Here is a 16,985-nt window from a genome sequence, read left to right as displayed (position 1 = left end):
GCTAAAGCTTCCCTCGAATCGTGAAAAATGCAACCGGTCTGCGCAGAATGTTGACAGGAAACGAACTCGGTGCACTGATTACGGCAGGGCTACCAGCGCTACGAGACGAGCCATTACGGAAGCGTTAAAATCTTCGCACGAACAGGGATTCGAACCCTGGACCCTTAGGTTAAAAGCCTAATGCTCTACCGACTGAGCTATCCGGGTTCACGCTTGTTGTGCATGGAGCGACTGCAAGCAATGTGAATAACTGGAACGCGTGTGTAGGCGTACTACGGTAATTGCTGGCTTCTGGCGCAACTGGCGACTTCACCGACTTCCCACTGACGCTGGTAGCACCCCAACAGCGGACCAGTGCCTCTTCTCCCTTTATCCCGGTGCTGACAGTAATTGCATCCTGTGCCTGCTTCCCCCGATTACGTTCGGTTGAAGCTCCGGAAGGAGGGCGACAAACGAAGGTTGGAAGGCCAAAAGATGGAGGGTCGTGTGCGCAAAAACTTCCCTTCCGGTACCGGGAATCGAACCCGGGCCTCCTGGGTGAAAGCCAGGTATCCTAGCCACTAGACCACACCGGATTTGCTCGAGAAACGTGAGATTTACTCCCTCTCCTCTCGCATTTCGTGCTGAATCCGGACTCAGTGTTGTTCTCTGTTTGCGAGCATTTTTGCGCGTGCAGACTGGCATGGCGCACAGCTCGAAACTGTCTATTCATTGCTGTTTGCATCATATTTCACTCATAACAGGGGAGGAGAATGATCAAAGTTGTACCTTGCCATAATGGGAAGTAAACATTGTGACGCTGAGGCGTGGACTCCTTGTGGATAACAAACGACAATTAAGTTCGTTCACTAGCAATAGCAACGCCGTTAATTCAGCCGTGATGTACAGCAAATTAAATGCCCCGGGTGAGGATCGAACTCACGACCTTAAGATTATGAGACTTACGCGCTACCTACTGCGCTACCGAGGCTCGTTGCAACCATCATCCCAGGAATCTTGGTAAGTCTCACATATTAGAGATAGACAGTTTGCGCTTTCTCAGGAATCTGTTGTGTCGCTACGCGTGCTTTCCCGACTTGCTAGAGTAAACTGCTGCCGCAGCTTTTTTAACGACGGAAAGCAGCACTGCCTGAGGTTATAGTACATCGCCCTTGCGGCACCTGAACACAGCGGCCTGTAGGGCCAGGCCGACGCTGGAGTTCAGTAACAGCACGCGGCCGTCCAAGTAGGGTCTCTTGCGTGCTGCATGTTTGGTTCTTCTCACAGCGAATCCTGCTATACATTCCTGAGGCTGGCGCACCTCAAGCGAGCAATCGGCGCGGCAGCACTATAGCGAGAACAGCAAAACGATGCATCGGCCGGGAATCGAAGCCGGGCCGCCCGCGTGGTAGTCGAACAACCTACCACTTTTTTAGTTGTTGTTCTCATTTTGTTAGTTGCATTTGTTGGGGGCGGACGTCCGATGACGTCCGTGCTTCCCGAGCATATTCCCGAGCAGCTGTCTGCAGGGAAAGTGGGATTGCCACCCAGCGACGTCGGATACAACCGAAAAAAGTGCTACACACGCGGAGTCCCCCACTACACTGCCTCAAAGCGACCGCTCGTCACTATTGTGTGAGTAACGTTGCGGCCGCGGCGACGAGCCTTGCCCAAAGACGCAGCGTGCGTGGAGGCGCTGCCCGAATGCACCCTCCTACCTCGTAAAGCGCCTACAGCTACTATCACCGTGGGCCACTGCCGGCGGGCGGGAAGCCGACACAGCGCGGCGTTGCGAGCAGCGGCTGTGCGGTGGTAGTGTAATGGTGAGCATAGTTGCCTTCCGAGCAGTTGAGCCGCGTTCGATTCCCGGCCACCGCAACGGGCGCAAATCTATGCGTATGAGTATGTGAGCCACGTGCTGTTGAATTAACGTTTTCTTTCCGTCGTCGCTCCACGCAGGCCATCCTGTAGTATGTCCCGACTTGTCCCGACTTTGCTCGGCTGACGCGAAAGCTGACGCTTGGAATTCGCCCTTATCAAAAGGACAGGCGCTATAAACGACTGTGAGAGGTGAGGTGTAGCGAGGTACCAGAACGACAGGCAAACTGCGAAATTTTCTGCTCTCTCTTCTGAAACAAAAAATAAAAAAACCGACGCAGTCGGTAGGACTCGAACCTACGCTCCCAGAGGGAATCTGATTTCTAGTCAGACGCCTTAACCACTCGGCCACGACTGCTCGTAGCTAAAGCTTCCCTCGAATCGTGAAAAATGCAACCGGTCTGCGCAGAATGTTGACAGGAAACGAACTCGGTGCACTGATTACGGCAGGGCTACCAGCGCTACGAGACGAGCCATTACGGAAGCGTTAAAATCTTCGCACGAACAGGGATTCGAACCCTGGACCCTTAGGTTAAAAGCCTAATGCTCTACTGACTGAGCTATCCGGGTTCACGCTTGTTGTGCATGGAGCGACTGCAAGCAATGTGAATAACTGGAACGCGTGTGTAGGCGTACTACGGTAATTGCTGGCTTCTGGCGCAACTGGCGACTTCACCGACTTCCCACTGACGCTGGTAGCACCCCAACAGCGGACCAGTGCCTCTTCTCCCTTTATCCCGGTGCTGACAGTAATTGCATCCTGTGCCTGCTTCCCCCGATTACGTTCGGTTGAAGCTCCGGAAGGAGGGCGACAAACAAAGGTTGGAAGGCCAAAAGATGGAGGGTCGTGTGCGCAAAAACTTCCCTTCCGGTACCGGGAATCGAACCCGGGCCTCCTGGGTGAAAGCCAGGTATCCTAGCCACTAGACCACACCGGATTTGCTCGAGAAACGTGAGATTTACTCCCTCTCCTCTCGCATTTCGTGCTGAATCCGGACTCAGTGTTGTTCTCTGTTTGCGAGCATTTTTGCGCGTGCAGACTGGCATGGCGCACAGCTCGAAACTGTCTATTCATTGCTGTTTGCATCATATTTCACTCATAACAGGGGAGGAGAATGATCAAAGTTGTACCTTGCCATAATGGGAAGTAAACATTGTGACGCTGAGGCGTGGACTCCTTGTGGATAACAAACGACAATTAAGTTCGTTCACTAGCAATAGCAACGCCGTTAATTCAGCCGTGATGTACAGCAAATTAAATGCCCCGGGTGAGGATCGAACTCACGACCTTAAGATTATGAGACTTACGCGCTACCTACTGCGCTACCGAGGCTCGTTGCAACCATCATCCCAGGAATCTTGGTAAGTCTCACATATTAGAGATAGACAGTTTGCGCTTTCTCAGGAATCTGTTGTGTCGCTACGCGTGCTTTCCCGACTTGCTAGAGTAAACTGCTGCCGCAGCTTTTTTAACGACGGAAAGCAGCACTGCCTGAGGTTATAGTACATCGCCCTTGCGGCACCTGAACACAGCGGCCTGTAGGGCCAGGCCGACGCTGGAGTTCAGTAACAGCACGCGGCCGTCCAAGTAGGGTCTCTTGCGTGCTGCATGTTTGGTTCTTCTCACAGCGAATCCTGCTATACATTCCTGAGGCTGGCGCACCTCAAGCGAGCAATCGGCGCGGCAGCACTATAGCGAGAACAGCAAAACGATGCATCGGCCGGGAATCGAAGCCGGGCCGCCCGCGTGGTAGTCGAACAACCTACCACTTTTTTAGTTGTTGTTCTCATTTTGTTAGTTGCATTTGTTGGGGGCGGACGTCCGATGACGTCCGTGCTTCCCGAGCATATTCCCGAGCAGCTGTCTGCAGGGAAAGTGGGATTGCCACCCAGCGACGTCGGATACAACCGAAAAAAGTGCTACACACGCGGAGTCCCCCACTACACTGCCTCAAAGCGACCGCTCGTCACTATTGTGTGAGTAACGTTGCGGCCGCGGCGACGAGCCTTGCCCAAAGACGCAGCGTGCGTGGAGGCGCTGCCCGAATGCACCCTCCTACCTCGTAAAGCGCCTACAGCTACTATCACCGTGGGCCACTGCCGGCGGGCGGGAAGCCGACACAGCGCGGCGTTGCGAGCAGCGGCTGTGCGGTGGTAGTGTAATGGTGAGCATAGTTGCCTTCCGAGCAGTTGAGCCGCGTTCGATTCCCGGCCACCGCAACGGGCGCAAATCTATGCGTATGAGTATGTGAGCCACGTGCTGTTGAATTAACGTTTTCTTTCCGTCGTCGCTCCACGCAGGCCATCCTGTAGTATGTCCCGACTTGTCCCGACTTTGCTCGGCTGACGCGAAAGCTGACGCTTGGAATTCGCCCTTATCAAAAGGACAGGCGCTATAAACGACTGTGAGAGGTGAGGTGTAGCGAGGTACCAGAACGACAGGCAAACTGCGAAATTTTCTGCTCTCTCTTCTGAAACAAAAAATAAAAAAACCGACGCAGTCGGTAGGACTCGAACCTACGCTCCCAGAGGGAATCTGATTTCTAGTCAGACGCCTTAACCACTCGGCCACGACTGCTCGTAGCTAAAGCTTCCCTCGAATCGTGAAAAATGCAACCGGTCTGCGCAGAATGTTGACAGGAAACGAACTCGGTGCACTGATTACGGCAGGGCTACCAGCGCTACGAGACGAGCCATTACGGAAGCGTTAAAATCTTCGCACGAACAGGGATTCGAACCCTGGACCCTTAGGTTAAAAGCCTAATGCTCTACCGACTGAGCTATCCGGGTTCACGCTTGTTGTGCATGGAGCGACTGCAAGCAATGTGAATAACTGGAACGCGTGTGTAGGCGTACTACGGTAATTGCTGGCTTCTGGCGCAACTGGCGACTTCACCGACTTCCCACTGACGCTGGTAGCACCCCAACAGCGGACCAGTGCCTCTTCTCCCTTTATCCCGGTGCTGACAGTAATTGCATCCTGTGCCTGCTTCCCCCGATTACGTTCGGTTGAAGCTCCGGAAGGAGGGCGACAAACGAAGGTTGGAAGGCCAAAAGATGGAGGGTCGTGTGCGCAAAAACTTCCCTTCCGGTACCGGGAATCGAACCCGGGCCTCCTGGGTGAAAGCCAGGTATCCTAGCCACTAGACCACACCGGATTTGCTCGAGAAACGTGAGATTTACTCCCTCTCCTCTCGCATTTCGTGCTGAATCCGGACTCAGTGTTGTTCTCTGTTTGCGAGCATTTTTGCGCGTGCAGACTGGCATGGCGCACAGCTCGAAACTGTCTATTCATTGCTGTTTGCATCATATTTCACTCATAACAGGGGAGGAGAATGATCAAAGTTGTACCTTGCCATAATGGGAAGTAAACATTGTGACGCTGAGGCGTGGACTCCTTGTGGATAACAAACGACAATTAAGTTCGTTCACTAGCAATAGCAACGCCGTTAATTCAGCCGTGATGTACAGCAAATTAAATGCCCCGGGTGAGGATCGAACTCACGACCTTAAGATTATGAGACTTACGCGCTACCTACTGCGCTACCGAGGCTCGTTGCAACCATCATCCCAGGAATCTTGGTAAGTCTCACATATTAGAGATAGACAGTTTGCGCTTTCTCAGGAATCTGTTGTGTCGCTACGCGTGCTTTCCCGACTTGCTAGAGTAAACTGCTGCCGCAGCTTTTTTAACGACGGAAAGCAGCACTGCCTGAGGTTATAGTACATCGCCCTTGCGGCACCTGAACACAGCGGCCTGTAGGGCCAGGCCGACGCTGGAGTTCAGTAACAGCACGCGGCCGTCCAAGTAGGGTCTCTTGCGTGCTGCATGTTTGGTTCTTCTCACAGCGAATCCTGCTATACATTCCTGAGGCTGGCGCACCTCAAGCGAGCAATCGGCGCGGCAGCACTATAGCGAGAACAGCAAAACGATGCATCGGCCGGGAATCGAAGCCGGGCCGCCCGCGTGGTAGTCGAACAACCTACCACTTTTTTAGTTGTTGTTCTCATTTTGTTAGTTGCATTTGTTGGGGGCGGACGTCCGATGACGTCCGTGCTTCCCGAGCATATTCCCGAGCAGCTGTCTGCAGGGAAAGTGGGATTGCCACCCAGCGACGTCGGATACAACCGAAAAAAGTGCTACACACGCGGAGTCCCCCACTACACTGCCTCAAAGCGACCGCTCGTCACTATTGTGTGAGTAACGTTGCGGCCGCGGCGACGAGCCTTGCCCAAAGACGCAGCGTGCGTGGAGGCGCTGCCCGAATGCACCCTCCTACCTCGTAAAGCGCCTACAGCTACTATCACCGTGGGCCACTGCCGGCGGGCGGGAAGCCGACACAGCGCGGCGTTGCGAGCAGCGGCTGTGCGGTGGTAGTGTAATGGTGAGCATAGTTGCCTTCCGAGCAGTTGAGCCGCGTTCGATTCCCGGCCACCGCAACGGGCGCAAATCTATGCGTATGAGTATGTGAGCCACGTGCTGTTGAATTAACGTTTTCTTTCCGTCGTCGCTCCACGCAGGCCATCCTGTAGTATGTCCCGACTTGTCCCGACTTTGCTCGGCTGACGCGAAAGCTGACGCTTGGAATTCGCCCTTATCAAAAGGACAGGCGCTATAAACGACTGTGAGAGGTGAGGTGTAGCGAGGTACCAGAACGACAGGCAAACTGCGAAATTTTCTGCTCTCTCTTCTGAAACAAAAAATAAAAAAACCGACGCAGTCGGTAGGACTCGAACCTACGCTCCCAGAGGGAATCTGATTTCTAGTCAGACGCCTTAACCACTCGGCCACGACTGCTCGTAGCTAAAGCTTCCCTCGAATCGTGAAAAATGCAACCGGTCTGCGCAGAATGTTGACAGGAAACGAACTCGGTGCACTGATTACGGCAGGGCTACCAGCGCTACGAGACGAGCCATTACGGAAGCGTTAAAATCTTCGCACGAACAGGGATTCGAACCCTGGACCCTTAGGTTAAAAGCCTAATGCTCTACCGACTGAGCTATCCGGGCTCACGCTTGTTGTGCATGGAGCGACTGCAAGCAATGTGAATAACTGGAACGCGTGTGTAGGCGTACTACGGTAATTGCTGGCTTCTGGCGCAACTGGCGACTTCACCGACTTCCCACTGACGCTGGTAGCACCCCAACAGCGGACCAGTGCCTCTTCTCCCTTTATCCCGGTGCTGACAGTAATTGCATCCTGTGCCTGCTTCCCCCAATTACGTTCGGTTGAAGCTCCGGAAGGAGGGCGACAAACGAAGGTTGGAAGGCCAAAAGATGGAGGGTCGTGTGCGCAAAAAATTCCCTTCCGGTACCGGGAATCGAACCCGGGCCTCCTGGGTGAAAGCCAGGTATCCTAGCCACTAGACCACACCGGATTTGCTCGAGAAACGTGAGATTTACTCCCTCTCCTCTCGCATTTCGTGCTGAATCCGGACTCAGTGTTGTTCTCTGTTTGCGAGCATTTTTGCGCGTGCAGACTGGCATGGCGCACAGCTCGAAACTGTCTATTCATTGCTGTTTGCATCATATTTCACTCATAACAGGGGAGGAGAATGATCAAAGTTGTACCTTGCCATAATGGGAAGTAAACATTGTGACGCTGAGGCGTGGACTCCTTGTGGATAACAAACGACAATTAAGTTCGTTCACTAGCAATAGCAACGCCGTTAATTCAGCCGTGATGTACAGCAAATTAAATGCCCCGGGTGAGGATCGAACTCACGACCTTAAGATTATGAGACTTACGCGCTACCTACTGCGCTACCGAGGCTCGTTGCAACCATCATCCCAGGAATCTTGGTAAGTCTCACATATTAGAGATAGACAGTTTGCGCTTTCTCAGGAATCTGTTGTGTCGCTACGCGTGCTTTCCCGACTTGCTAGAGTAAACTGCTGCCGCAGCTTTTTTAACGACGGAAAGCAGCACTGCCTGAGGTTATAGTACATCGCCCTTGCGGCACCTGAACACAGCGGCCTGTAGGGCCAGGCCGACGCTGGAGTTCAGTAACAGCACGCGGCCGTCCAAGTAGGGTCTCTTGCGTGCTGCATGTTTGGTTCTTCTCACAGCGAATCCTGCTATACATTCCTGAGGCTGGCGCACCTCAAGCGAGCAATCGGCGCGGCAGCACTATAGCGAGAACAGCAAAACGATGCATCGGCCGGGAATCGAAGCCGGGCCGCCCGCGTGGTAGTCGAACAACCTACCACTTTTTTAGTTGTTGTTCTCATTTTGTTAGTTGCATTTGTTGGGGGCGGACGTCCGATGACGTCCGTGCTTCCCGAGCATATTCCCGAGCAGCTGTCTGCAGGGAAAGTGGGATTGCCACCCAGCGACGTCGGATACAACCGAAAAAAGTGCTACACACGCGGAGTCCCCCACTACACTGCCTCAAAGCGACCGCTCGTCACTATTGTGTGAGTAACGTTGCGGCCGCGGCGACGAGCCTTGCCCAAAGACGCAGCGTGCGTGGAGGCGCTGCCCGAATGCACCCTCCTACCTCGTAAAGCGCCTACAGCTACTATCACCGTGGGCCACTGCCGGCGGGCGGGAAGCCGACACAGCGCGGCGTTGCGAGCAGCGGCTGTGCGGTGGTGGTGTAATGGTGAGCATAGTTGCCTTCCGAGCAGTTGAGCCGCGTTCGATTCCTGGCCACCGCAACGGGCGCAAATCTATGCGTATGAGTATGTGAGCCACGTGCTGTTGAATTAACGTTTTCTTTCCGTCGTCGCTCCACGCAGGCCATCCTGTAGTATGTCCCGACTTGTCCCGACTTTGCTCGGCTGACGCGAAAGCTGACGCTTGGAATTCGCCCTTATCAAAAGGACAGGCGCTATAAACGACTGTGAGAGGTGAGGTGTAGCGAGGTACCAGAACGACAGGCAAACTGCGAAATTTTCTGCTCTCTCTTCTGAAACAAAAAATAAAAAAACCGACGCAGTCGGTAGGACTCGAACCTACGCTCCCAGAGGGAATCTGATTTCTAGTCAGACGCCTTAACCACTCGGCCACGACTGCTCGTAGCTAAAGCTTCCCTCGAATCGTGAAAAATGCAACCGGTCTGCGCAGAATGTTGACAGGAAACGAACTCGGTGCACTGATTACGGCAGGGCTACCAGCGCTACGAGACGAGCCATTACGGAAGCGTTAAAATCTTCGCACGAACAGGGATTCGAACCCTGGACCCTTAGGTTAAAAGCCTAATGCTCTACCGACTGAGCTATCCGGGTTCACGCTTGTTGTGCATGGAGCGACTGCAAGCAATGTGAATAACTGGAACGCGTGTGTAGGCGTACTACGGTAATTGCTGGCTTCTGGCGCAACTGGCGACTTCACCGACTTCCCACTGACGCTGGTAGCACCCCAACAGCGGACCAGTGCCTCTTCTCCCTTTATCCCGGTGCTGACAGTAATTGCATCCTGTGCCTGCTTCCCCCGATTACGTTCGGTTGAAGCTCCGGAAGGAGGGCGACAAACGAAGGTTGGAAGGCCAAAAGATGGAGGGTCGTGTGCGCAAAAACTTCCCTTCCGGTACCGGGAATCGAACCCGGGCCTCCTGGGTGAAAGCCAGGTATCCTAGCCACTAGACCACACCGGATTTGCTCGAGAAACGTGAGATTTACTCCCTCTCCTCTCGCATTTCGTGCTGAATCCGGACTCAGTGTTGTTCTCTGTTTGCGAGCATTTTTGCGCGTGCAGACTGGCATGGCGCACAGCTCGAAACTGTCTATTCATTGCTGTTTGCATCATATTTCACTCATAACAGGGGAGGAGAATGATCAAAGTTGTACCTTGCCATAATGGGAAGTAAACATTGTGACGCTGAGGCGTGGACTCCTTGTGGATAACAAACGACAATTAAGTTCGTTCACTAGCAATAGCAACGCCGTTAATTCAGCCGTGATGTACAGCAAATTAAATGCCCCGGGTGAGGATCGAACTCACGACCTTAAGATTATGAGACTTACGCGCTACCTACTGCGCTACCGAGGCTCGTTGCAACCATCATCCCAGGAATCTTGGTAAGTCTCACATATTAGAGATAGACAGTTTGCGCTTTCTCAGGAATCTGTTGTGTCGCTACGCGTGCTTTCCCGACTTGCTAGAGTAAACTGCTGCCGCAGCTTTTTTAACGACGGAAAGCAGCACTGCCTGAGGTTATAGTACATCGCCCTTGCGGCACCTGAACACAGCGGCCTGTAGGGCCAGGCCGACGCTGGAGTTCAGTAACAGCACGCGGCCGTCCAAGTAGGGTCTCTTGCGTGCTGCATGTTTGGTTCTTCTCACAGCGAATCCTGCTATACATTCCTGAGGCTGGCGCACCTCAAGCGAGCAATCGGCGCGGCAGCACTATAGCGAGAACAGCAAAACGATGCATCGGCCGGGAATCGAAGCCGGGCCGCCCGCGTGGTAGTCGAACAACCTACCACTTTTTTAGTTGTTGTTCTCATTTTGTTAGTTGCATTTGTTGGGGGCGGACGTCCGATGACGTCCGTGCTTCCCGAGCATATTCCCGAGCAGCTGTCTGCAGGGAAAGTGGGATTGCCACCCAGCGACGTCGGATACAACCGAAAAAAGTGCTACACACGCGGAGTCCCCCACTACACTGCCTCAAAGCGACCGCTCGTCACTATTGTGTGAGTAACGTTGCGGCCGCGGCGACGAGCCTTGCCCAAAGACGCAGCGTGCGTGGAGGCGCTGCCCGAATGCACCCTCCTACCTCGTAAAGCGCCTACAGCTACTATCACCGTGGGCCACTGCCGGCGGGCGGGAAGCCGACACAGCGCGGCGTTGCGAGCAGCGGCTGTGCGGTGGTAGTGTAATGGTGAGCATAGTTGCCTTCCGAGCAGTTGAGCCGCGTTCGATTCCCGGCCACCGCAACGGGCGCAAATCTATGCGTATGAGTATGTGAGCCACGTGCTGTTGAATTAACGTTTTCTTTCCGTCGTCGCTCCACGCAGGCCATCCTGTAGTATGTCCCGACTTGTCCCGACTTTGCTCGGCTGACGCGAAAGCTGACGCTTGGAATTCGCCCTTATCAAAAGGACAGGCGCTATAAACGACTGTGAGAGGTGAGGTGTAGCGAGGTACCAGAACGACAGGCAAACTGCGAAATTTTCTGCTCTCTCTTCTGAAACAAAAAATAAAAAAACCGACGCAGTCGGTAGGACTCGAACCTACGCTCCCAGAGGGAATCTGATTTCTAGTCAGACGCCTTAACCACTCGGCCACGACTGCTCGTAGCTAAAGCTTCCCTCGAATCGTGAAAAATGCAACCGGTCTGCGCAGAATGTTGACAGGAAACGAACTCGGTGCACTGATTACGGCAGGGCTACCAGCGCTACGAGACGAGCCATTACGGAAGCGTTAAAATCTTCGCACGAACAGGGATTCGAACCCTGGACCCTTAGGTTAAAAGCCTAATGCTCTACCGACTGAGCTATCCGGGTTCACGCTTGTTGTGCATGGAGCGACTGCAAGCAATGTGAATAACTGGAACGCGTGTGTAGGCGTACTACGGTAATTGCTGGCTTCTGGCGCAACTGGCGACTTCACCGACTTCCCACTGACGCTGGTAGCACCCCAACAGCGGACCAGTGCCTCTTCTCCCTTTATCCCGGTGCTGACAGTAATTGCATCCTGTGCCTGCTTCCCCCGATTACGTTCGGTTGAAGCTCCGGAAGGAGGGCGACAAACGAAGGTTGGAAGGCCAAAAGATGGAGGGTCGTGTGCGCAAAAACTTCCCTTCCGGTACCGGGAATCGAACCCGGGCCTCCTGGGTGAAAGCCAGGTATCCTAGCCACTAGACCACACCGGATTTGCTCGAGAAACGTGAGATTTACTCCCTCTCCTCTCGCATTTCGTGCTGAATCCGGACTCAGTGTTGTTCTCTGTTTGCGAGCATTTTTGCGCGTGCAGACTGGCATGGCGCACAGCTCGAAACTGTCTATTCATTGCTGTTTGCATCATATTTCACTCATAACAGGGGAGGAGAATGATCAAAGTTGTACCTTGCCATAATGGGAAGTAAACATTGTGACGCTGAGGCGTGGACTCCTTGTGGATAACAAACGACAATTAAGTTCGTTCACTAGCAATAGCAACGCCGTTAATTCAGCCGTGATGTACAGCAAATTAAATGCCCTGGGTGAGGATCGAACTCACGACCTTAAGATTATGAGACTTACGCGCTACCTACTGCGCTACCGAGGCTCGTTGGAACCATCATCCCAGGAATCTTGGTAAGTCTCACATATTAGAGATAGACAGTTTGCGCTTTCTCAGGAATCTGTTGTGTCGCTACGCGTGCTTTCCCGACTTGCTAGAGTAAACTGCTGCCGCAGCTTTTTTAACGACGGAAAGCAGCACTGCCTGAGGTTATAGTACATCGCCCTTGCGGCACCTGAACACAGCGGCCTGTAGGGCCAGGCCGACGCTGGAGTTCAGTAACAGCACGCGGCCGTCCAAGTAGGGTCTCTTGCGTGCTGCATGTTTGGTTCTTCTCACAGCGAATCCTGCTATACATTCCTGAGGCTGGCGCACCTCAAGCGAGCAATCGGCGCGGCAGCACTATAGCGAGAACAGCAAAACGATGCATCGGCCGGGAATCGAAGCCGGGCCGCCCGCGTGGTAGTCGAACAACCTACCACTTTTTTAGTTGTTGTTCTCATTTTGTTAGTTGCATTTGTTGGGGGCGGACGTCCGATGACGTCCGTGCTTCCCGAGCATATTCCCGAGCAGCTGTCTGCAGGGAAAGTGGGATTGCCACCCAGCGACGTCGGATACAACCGAAAAAAGTGCTACACACGCGGAGTCCCCCACTACACTGCCTCAAAGCGACCGCTCGTCACTATTGTGTGAGTAACGTTGCGGCCGCGGCGACGAGCCTTGCCCAAAGACGCAGCGTGCGTGGAGGCGCTGCCCGAATGCACCCTCCTACCTCGTAAAGCGCCTACAGCTACTATCACCGTGGGCCACTGCCGGCGGGCGGGAAGCCGACACAGCGCGGCGTTGCGAGCAGCGGCTGTGCGGTGGTAGTGTAATGGTGAGCATAGTTGCCTTCCGAGCAGTTGAGCCGCGTTCGATTCCCGGCCACCGCAACGGGCGCAAATCTATGCGTATGAGTATGTGAGCCACGTGCTGTTGAATTAACGTTTTCTTTCCGTCGTCGCTCCACGCAGGCCATCCTGTAGTATGTCCCGACTTGTCCCGACTTTGCTCGGCTGACGCGAAAGCTGACGCTTGGAATTCGCCCTTATCAAAAGGACAGGCGCTATAAACGACTGTGAGAGGTGAGGTGTAGCGAGGTACCAGAACGACAGGCAAACTGCGAAATTTTCTGCTCTCTCTTCTGAAACAAAAAATAAAAAAACCGACGCAGTCGGTAGGACTCGAACCTACGCTCCCAGAGGGAATCTGATTTCTAGTCAGACGCCTTAACCACTCGGCCACGACTGCTCGTAGCTAAAGCTTCCCTCGAATCGTGAAAAATGCAACCGGTCTGCGCAGAATGTTGACAGGAAACGAACTCGGTGCACTGATTACGGCAGGGCTACCAGCGCTACGAGACGAGCCATTACGGAAGCGTTAAAATCTTCGCACGAACAGGGATTCGAACCCTGGACCCTTAGGTTAAAAGCCTAATGCTCTACCGACTGAGCTATCCGGGCTCACGCTTGTTGTGCATGGAGCGACTGCAAGCAATGTGAATAACTGGAACGCGTGTGTAGGCGTACTACGGTAATTGCTGGCTTCTGGCGCAACTGGCGACTTCACCGACTTCCCACTGACGCTGGTAGCACCCCAACAGCGGACCAGTGCCTCTTCTCCCTTTATCCCGGTGCTGACAGTAATTGCATCCTGTGCCTGCTTCCCCCAATTACGTTCGGTTGAAGCTCCGGAAGGAGGGCGACAAACGAAGGTTGGAAGGCCAAAAGATGGAGGGTCGTGTGCGCAAAAACTTCCCTTCCGGTACCGGGAATCGAACCCGGGCCTCCTGGGTGAAAGCCAGGTATCCTAGCCACTAGACCACACCGGATTTGCTCGAGAAACGTGAGATTTACTCCCTCTCCTCTCGCATTTCGTGCTGAATCCGGACTCAGTGTTGTTCTCTGTTTGCGAGCATTTTTGCGCGTGCAGACTGGCATGGCGCACAGCTCGAAACTGTCTATTCATTGCTGTTTGCATCATATTTCACTCATAACAGGGGAGGAGAATGATCAAAGTTGTACCTTGCCATAATGGGAAGTAAACATTGTGACGCTGAGGCGTGGACTCCTTGTGGATAACAAACGACAATTAAGTTCGTTCACTAGCAATAGCAACGCCGTTAATTCAGCCGTGATGTACAGCAAATTAAATGCCCCGGGTGAGGATCGAACTCACGACCTTAAGATTATGAGACTTACGCGCTACCTACTGCGCTACCGAGGCTCGTTGCAACCATCATCCCAGGAATCTTGGTAAGTCTCACATATTAGAGATAGACAGTTTGCGCTTTCTCAGGAATCTGTTGTGTCGCTACGCGTGCTTTCCCGACTTGCTAGAGTAAACTGCTGCCGCAGCTTTTTTAACGACGGAAAGCAGCACTGCCTGAGGTTATAGTACATCGCCCTTGCGGCACCTGAACACAGCGGCCTGTAGGGCCAGGCCGACGCTGGAGTTCAGTAACAGCACGCGGCCGTCCAAGTAGGGTCTCTTGCGTGCTGCATGTTTGGTTCTTCTCACAGCGAATCCTGCTATACATTCCTGAGGCTGGCGCACCTCAAGCGAGCAATCGGCGCGGCAGCACTATAGCGAGAACAGCAAAACGATGCATCGGCCGGGAATCGAAGCCGGGCCGCCCGCGTGGTAGTCGAACAACCTACCACTTTTTTAGTTGTTGTTCTCATTTTGTTAGTTGCATTTGTTGGGGGCGGACGTCCGATGACGTCCGTGCTTCCCGAGCATATTCCCGAGCAGCTGTCTGCAGGGAAAGTGGGATTGCCACCCAGCGACGTCGGATACAACCGAAAAAAGTGCTACACACGCGGAGTCCCCCACTACACTGCCTCAAAGCGACCGCTCGTCACTATTGTGTGAGTAACGTTGCGGCCGCGGCGACGAGCCTTGCCCAAAGACGCAGCGTGCGTGGAGGCGCTGCCCGAATGCACCCTCCTACCTCGTAAAGCGCCTACAGCTACTATCACCGTGGGCCACTGCCGGCGGGCGGGAAGCCGACACAGCGCGGCGTTGCGAGCAGCGGCTGTGCGGTGGTAGTGTAATGGTGAGCATAGTTGCCTTCCGAGCAGTTGAGCCGCGTTCGATTCCCGGCCACCGCAACGGGCGCAAATCTATGCGTATGAGTATGTGAGCCACGTGCTGTTGAATTAACGTTTTCTTTCCGTCGTCGCTCCACGCAGGCCATCCTGTAGTATGTCCCGACTTGTCCCGACTTTGCTCGGCTGACGCGAAAGCTGACGCTTGGAATTCGCCCTTATCAAAAGGACAGGCGCTATAAACGACTGTGAGAGGTGAGGTGTAGCGAGGTACCAGAACGACAGGCAAACTGCGAAATTTTCTGCTCTCTCTTCTGAAACAAAAAATAAAAAAACCGACGCAGTCGGTAGGACTCGAACCTACGCTCCCAGAGGGAATCTGATTTCTAGTCAGACGCCTTAACCACTCGGCCACGACTGCTCGTAGCTAAAGCTTCCCTCGAATCGTGAAAAATGCAACCGGTCTGCGCAGAATGTTGACAGGAAACGAACTCGGTGCACTGATTACGGCAGGGCTACCAGCGCTACGAGACGAGCCATTACGGAAGCGTTAAAATCTTCGCACGAACAGGGATTCGAACCCTGGACCCTTAGGTTAAAAGCCTAATGCTCTACCGACTGAGCTATCCGGGCTCACGCTTGTTGTGCATGGAGCGACTGCAAGCAATGTGAATAACTGGAACGCGTGTGTAGGCGTACTACGGTAATTGCTGGCTTCTGGCGCAACTGGCGACTTCACCGACTTCCCACTGACGCTGGTAGCACCCCAACAGCGGACCAGTGCCTCTTCTCCCTTTATCCCGGTGCTGACAGTAATTGCATCCTGTGCCTGCTTCCCCCAATTACGTTCGGTTGAAGCTCCGGAAGGAGGGCGACAAACGAAGGTTGGAAGGCCAAAAGATGGAGGGTCGTGTGCGCAAAAACTTCCCTTCCGGTACCGGGAATCGAACCCGGGCCTCCTGGGTGAAAGCCAGGTATCCTAGCCACTAGACCACACCGGATTTGCTCGAGAAACGTGAGATTTACTCCCTCTCCTCTCGCATTTCGTGCTGAATCCGGACTCAGTGTTGTTCTCTGTTTGCGAGCATTTTTGCGCGTGCAGACTGGCATGGCGCACAGCTCGAAACTGTCTATTCATTGCTGTTTGCATCATATTTCACTCATAACAGGGGAGGAGAATGATCAAAGTTGTACCTTGCCATAATGGGAAGTAAACATTGTGACGCTGAGGCGTGGACTCCTTGTGGATAACAAACGACAATTAAGTTCGTTCACTAGCAATAGCAACGCCGTTAATTCAGCCGTGATGTACAGCAAATTAAATGCCCCGGGTGAGGATCGAACTCACGACCTTAAGATTATGAGACTTACGCGCTACCTACTGCGCTACCGAGGCTCGTTGCAACCATCATCCCAGGAATCTTGGTAAGTCTCACATATTAGAGATAGACAGTTTGCGCTTTCTCAGGAATCTGTTGTGTCGCTACGCGTGCTTTCCCGACTTGCTAGAGTAAACTGCTGCCGCAGCTTTTTTAACGACGGAAAGCAGCACTGCCTGAGGTTATAGTACATCGCCCTTGCGGCACCTGAACACAGCGGCCTGTAGGGCCAGGCCGACGCTGGAGTTCAGTAACAGCACGCGGCCGTCCAAGTAGGGTCTCTTGCGTGCTGCATGTTTGGTTCTTCTCACAGCGAATCCTGCTATACATTCCTGAGGCTGGCGCACCTCAAGCGAGCAATCGGCGCGGCAGCACTATAGCGAGAACAGCAAAACGATGCATCGGCCGGGAATCGAAGCCGGGCCGCCCGCGTGGTAGTCGAACAACCTACCACTTTTTTAGTTGTTGTTCTCATTTTGTTAGTTGCATTTG

The 16,985-nt window shown here is 53.6% G+C and overlaps 37 non-coding genes across 37 annotated transcripts; 6 read left to right on the top strand and 31 right to left on the bottom strand.

The window, feature by feature from the left end:
* Window positions 1–134: 134 nt before the first annotated feature.
* Trnak-uuu (transfer RNA lysine (anticodon UUU)) lies at window positions 135–213 on the bottom strand. Its single transcript has one exon. It is a non-coding gene; the product is annotated as a tRNA-Lys (tRNA).
* Window positions 214–503: 290 nt separating this feature from the next.
* Window positions 504–575, bottom strand: Trnae-uuc (transfer RNA glutamic acid (anticodon UUC)). The gene has a single exon. It is a non-coding gene; the product is annotated as a tRNA-Glu (tRNA).
* Window positions 576–897: 322 nt separating this feature from the next.
* Trnam-cau (transfer RNA methionine (anticodon CAU)) lies at window positions 898–970 on the bottom strand. The gene has a single exon. It is a non-coding gene; the product is annotated as a tRNA-Met (tRNA).
* Window positions 971–1,785: 815 nt separating this feature from the next.
* Window positions 1,786–1,857, top strand: Trnag-ucc (transfer RNA glycine (anticodon UCC)). Its single transcript has one exon. It is a non-coding gene; the product is annotated as a tRNA-Gly (tRNA).
* A 276-nt stretch (window positions 1,858–2,133) lies between these two features.
* On the bottom strand, window positions 2,134–2,215 carry Trnas-aga (transfer RNA serine (anticodon AGA)). The gene has a single exon. It is a non-coding gene; the product is annotated as a tRNA-Ser (tRNA).
* Window positions 2,216–2,354: 139 nt separating this feature from the next.
* Trnak-uuu (transfer RNA lysine (anticodon UUU)) lies at window positions 2,355–2,433 on the bottom strand. Its single transcript has one exon. It is a non-coding gene; the product is annotated as a tRNA-Lys (tRNA).
* A 290-nt stretch (window positions 2,434–2,723) lies between these two features.
* On the bottom strand, window positions 2,724–2,795 carry Trnae-uuc (transfer RNA glutamic acid (anticodon UUC)). The gene has a single exon. It is a non-coding gene; the product is annotated as a tRNA-Glu (tRNA).
* A 322-nt stretch (window positions 2,796–3,117) lies between these two features.
* Trnam-cau (transfer RNA methionine (anticodon CAU)) lies at window positions 3,118–3,190 on the bottom strand. The gene has a single exon. It is a non-coding gene; the product is annotated as a tRNA-Met (tRNA).
* An 815-nt stretch (window positions 3,191–4,005) lies between these two features.
* Trnag-ucc (transfer RNA glycine (anticodon UCC)) lies at window positions 4,006–4,077 on the top strand. Its single transcript has one exon. It is a non-coding gene; the product is annotated as a tRNA-Gly (tRNA).
* Window positions 4,078–4,353: 276 nt separating this feature from the next.
* On the bottom strand, window positions 4,354–4,435 carry Trnas-aga (transfer RNA serine (anticodon AGA)). Its single transcript has one exon. It is a non-coding gene; the product is annotated as a tRNA-Ser (tRNA).
* Window positions 4,436–4,574: 139 nt separating this feature from the next.
* Trnak-uuu (transfer RNA lysine (anticodon UUU)) lies at window positions 4,575–4,653 on the bottom strand. Its single transcript has one exon. It is a non-coding gene; the product is annotated as a tRNA-Lys (tRNA).
* Window positions 4,654–4,943: 290 nt separating this feature from the next.
* On the bottom strand, window positions 4,944–5,015 carry Trnae-uuc (transfer RNA glutamic acid (anticodon UUC)). The gene has a single exon. It is a non-coding gene; the product is annotated as a tRNA-Glu (tRNA).
* A 322-nt stretch (window positions 5,016–5,337) lies between these two features.
* Trnam-cau (transfer RNA methionine (anticodon CAU)) lies at window positions 5,338–5,410 on the bottom strand. Its single transcript has one exon. It is a non-coding gene; the product is annotated as a tRNA-Met (tRNA).
* Window positions 5,411–6,225: 815 nt separating this feature from the next.
* On the top strand, window positions 6,226–6,297 carry Trnag-ucc (transfer RNA glycine (anticodon UCC)). The gene has a single exon. It is a non-coding gene; the product is annotated as a tRNA-Gly (tRNA).
* Window positions 6,298–6,573: 276 nt separating this feature from the next.
* Trnas-aga (transfer RNA serine (anticodon AGA)) lies at window positions 6,574–6,655 on the bottom strand. Its single transcript has one exon. It is a non-coding gene; the product is annotated as a tRNA-Ser (tRNA).
* Window positions 6,656–6,794: 139 nt separating this feature from the next.
* On the bottom strand, window positions 6,795–6,867 carry Trnak-uuu (transfer RNA lysine (anticodon UUU)). Its single transcript has one exon. It is a non-coding gene; the product is annotated as a tRNA-Lys (tRNA).
* Window positions 6,868–7,163: 296 nt separating this feature from the next.
* On the bottom strand, window positions 7,164–7,235 carry Trnae-uuc (transfer RNA glutamic acid (anticodon UUC)). The gene has a single exon. It is a non-coding gene; the product is annotated as a tRNA-Glu (tRNA).
* A 322-nt stretch (window positions 7,236–7,557) lies between these two features.
* Window positions 7,558–7,630, bottom strand: Trnam-cau (transfer RNA methionine (anticodon CAU)). Its single transcript has one exon. It is a non-coding gene; the product is annotated as a tRNA-Met (tRNA).
* A 1,163-nt stretch (window positions 7,631–8,793) lies between these two features.
* Trnas-aga (transfer RNA serine (anticodon AGA)) lies at window positions 8,794–8,875 on the bottom strand. The gene has a single exon. It is a non-coding gene; the product is annotated as a tRNA-Ser (tRNA).
* A 139-nt stretch (window positions 8,876–9,014) lies between these two features.
* On the bottom strand, window positions 9,015–9,093 carry Trnak-uuu (transfer RNA lysine (anticodon UUU)). The gene has a single exon. It is a non-coding gene; the product is annotated as a tRNA-Lys (tRNA).
* Window positions 9,094–9,383: 290 nt separating this feature from the next.
* Trnae-uuc (transfer RNA glutamic acid (anticodon UUC)) lies at window positions 9,384–9,455 on the bottom strand. Its single transcript has one exon. It is a non-coding gene; the product is annotated as a tRNA-Glu (tRNA).
* Window positions 9,456–9,777: 322 nt separating this feature from the next.
* Trnam-cau (transfer RNA methionine (anticodon CAU)) lies at window positions 9,778–9,850 on the bottom strand. Its single transcript has one exon. It is a non-coding gene; the product is annotated as a tRNA-Met (tRNA).
* Window positions 9,851–10,665: 815 nt separating this feature from the next.
* Window positions 10,666–10,737, top strand: Trnag-ucc (transfer RNA glycine (anticodon UCC)). Its single transcript has one exon. It is a non-coding gene; the product is annotated as a tRNA-Gly (tRNA).
* Window positions 10,738–11,013: 276 nt separating this feature from the next.
* Window positions 11,014–11,095, bottom strand: Trnas-aga (transfer RNA serine (anticodon AGA)). Its single transcript has one exon. It is a non-coding gene; the product is annotated as a tRNA-Ser (tRNA).
* A 139-nt stretch (window positions 11,096–11,234) lies between these two features.
* Trnak-uuu (transfer RNA lysine (anticodon UUU)) lies at window positions 11,235–11,313 on the bottom strand. Its single transcript has one exon. It is a non-coding gene; the product is annotated as a tRNA-Lys (tRNA).
* Window positions 11,314–11,603: 290 nt separating this feature from the next.
* Window positions 11,604–11,675, bottom strand: Trnae-uuc (transfer RNA glutamic acid (anticodon UUC)). The gene has a single exon. It is a non-coding gene; the product is annotated as a tRNA-Glu (tRNA).
* Window positions 11,676–11,997: 322 nt separating this feature from the next.
* Trnam-cau (transfer RNA methionine (anticodon CAU)) lies at window positions 11,998–12,070 on the bottom strand. The gene has a single exon. It is a non-coding gene; the product is annotated as a tRNA-Met (tRNA).
* Window positions 12,071–12,885: 815 nt separating this feature from the next.
* Trnag-ucc (transfer RNA glycine (anticodon UCC)) lies at window positions 12,886–12,957 on the top strand. The gene has a single exon. It is a non-coding gene; the product is annotated as a tRNA-Gly (tRNA).
* Window positions 12,958–13,233: 276 nt separating this feature from the next.
* On the bottom strand, window positions 13,234–13,315 carry Trnas-aga (transfer RNA serine (anticodon AGA)). The gene has a single exon. It is a non-coding gene; the product is annotated as a tRNA-Ser (tRNA).
* Window positions 13,316–13,454: 139 nt separating this feature from the next.
* Trnak-uuu (transfer RNA lysine (anticodon UUU)) lies at window positions 13,455–13,527 on the bottom strand. Its single transcript has one exon. It is a non-coding gene; the product is annotated as a tRNA-Lys (tRNA).
* Window positions 13,528–13,823: 296 nt separating this feature from the next.
* Trnae-uuc (transfer RNA glutamic acid (anticodon UUC)) lies at window positions 13,824–13,895 on the bottom strand. Its single transcript has one exon. It is a non-coding gene; the product is annotated as a tRNA-Glu (tRNA).
* A 322-nt stretch (window positions 13,896–14,217) lies between these two features.
* Window positions 14,218–14,290, bottom strand: Trnam-cau (transfer RNA methionine (anticodon CAU)). Its single transcript has one exon. It is a non-coding gene; the product is annotated as a tRNA-Met (tRNA).
* An 815-nt stretch (window positions 14,291–15,105) lies between these two features.
* Window positions 15,106–15,177, top strand: Trnag-ucc (transfer RNA glycine (anticodon UCC)). The gene has a single exon. It is a non-coding gene; the product is annotated as a tRNA-Gly (tRNA).
* A 276-nt stretch (window positions 15,178–15,453) lies between these two features.
* Trnas-aga (transfer RNA serine (anticodon AGA)) lies at window positions 15,454–15,535 on the bottom strand. Its single transcript has one exon. It is a non-coding gene; the product is annotated as a tRNA-Ser (tRNA).
* A 139-nt stretch (window positions 15,536–15,674) lies between these two features.
* On the bottom strand, window positions 15,675–15,747 carry Trnak-uuu (transfer RNA lysine (anticodon UUU)). The gene has a single exon. It is a non-coding gene; the product is annotated as a tRNA-Lys (tRNA).
* A 296-nt stretch (window positions 15,748–16,043) lies between these two features.
* On the bottom strand, window positions 16,044–16,115 carry Trnae-uuc (transfer RNA glutamic acid (anticodon UUC)). The gene has a single exon. It is a non-coding gene; the product is annotated as a tRNA-Glu (tRNA).
* A 322-nt stretch (window positions 16,116–16,437) lies between these two features.
* Window positions 16,438–16,510, bottom strand: Trnam-cau (transfer RNA methionine (anticodon CAU)). The gene has a single exon. It is a non-coding gene; the product is annotated as a tRNA-Met (tRNA).
* Window positions 16,511–16,985: the final 475 nt, after the last annotated feature.

This window comes from Schistocerca cancellata, unplaced genomic scaffold, assembly GCF_023864275.1.
Source record: "Schistocerca cancellata isolate TAMUIC-IGC-003103 unplaced genomic scaffold, iqSchCanc2.1 HiC_scaffold_638, whole genome shotgun sequence".
Lineage (NCBI taxonomy): Eukaryota > Metazoa > Arthropoda > Insecta > Orthoptera > Acrididae > Schistocerca > Schistocerca cancellata.
The sequence above is the reverse complement of the archived record's forward strand: the minus strand, read 5'-3'. Positions and strand labels throughout refer to the sequence as shown.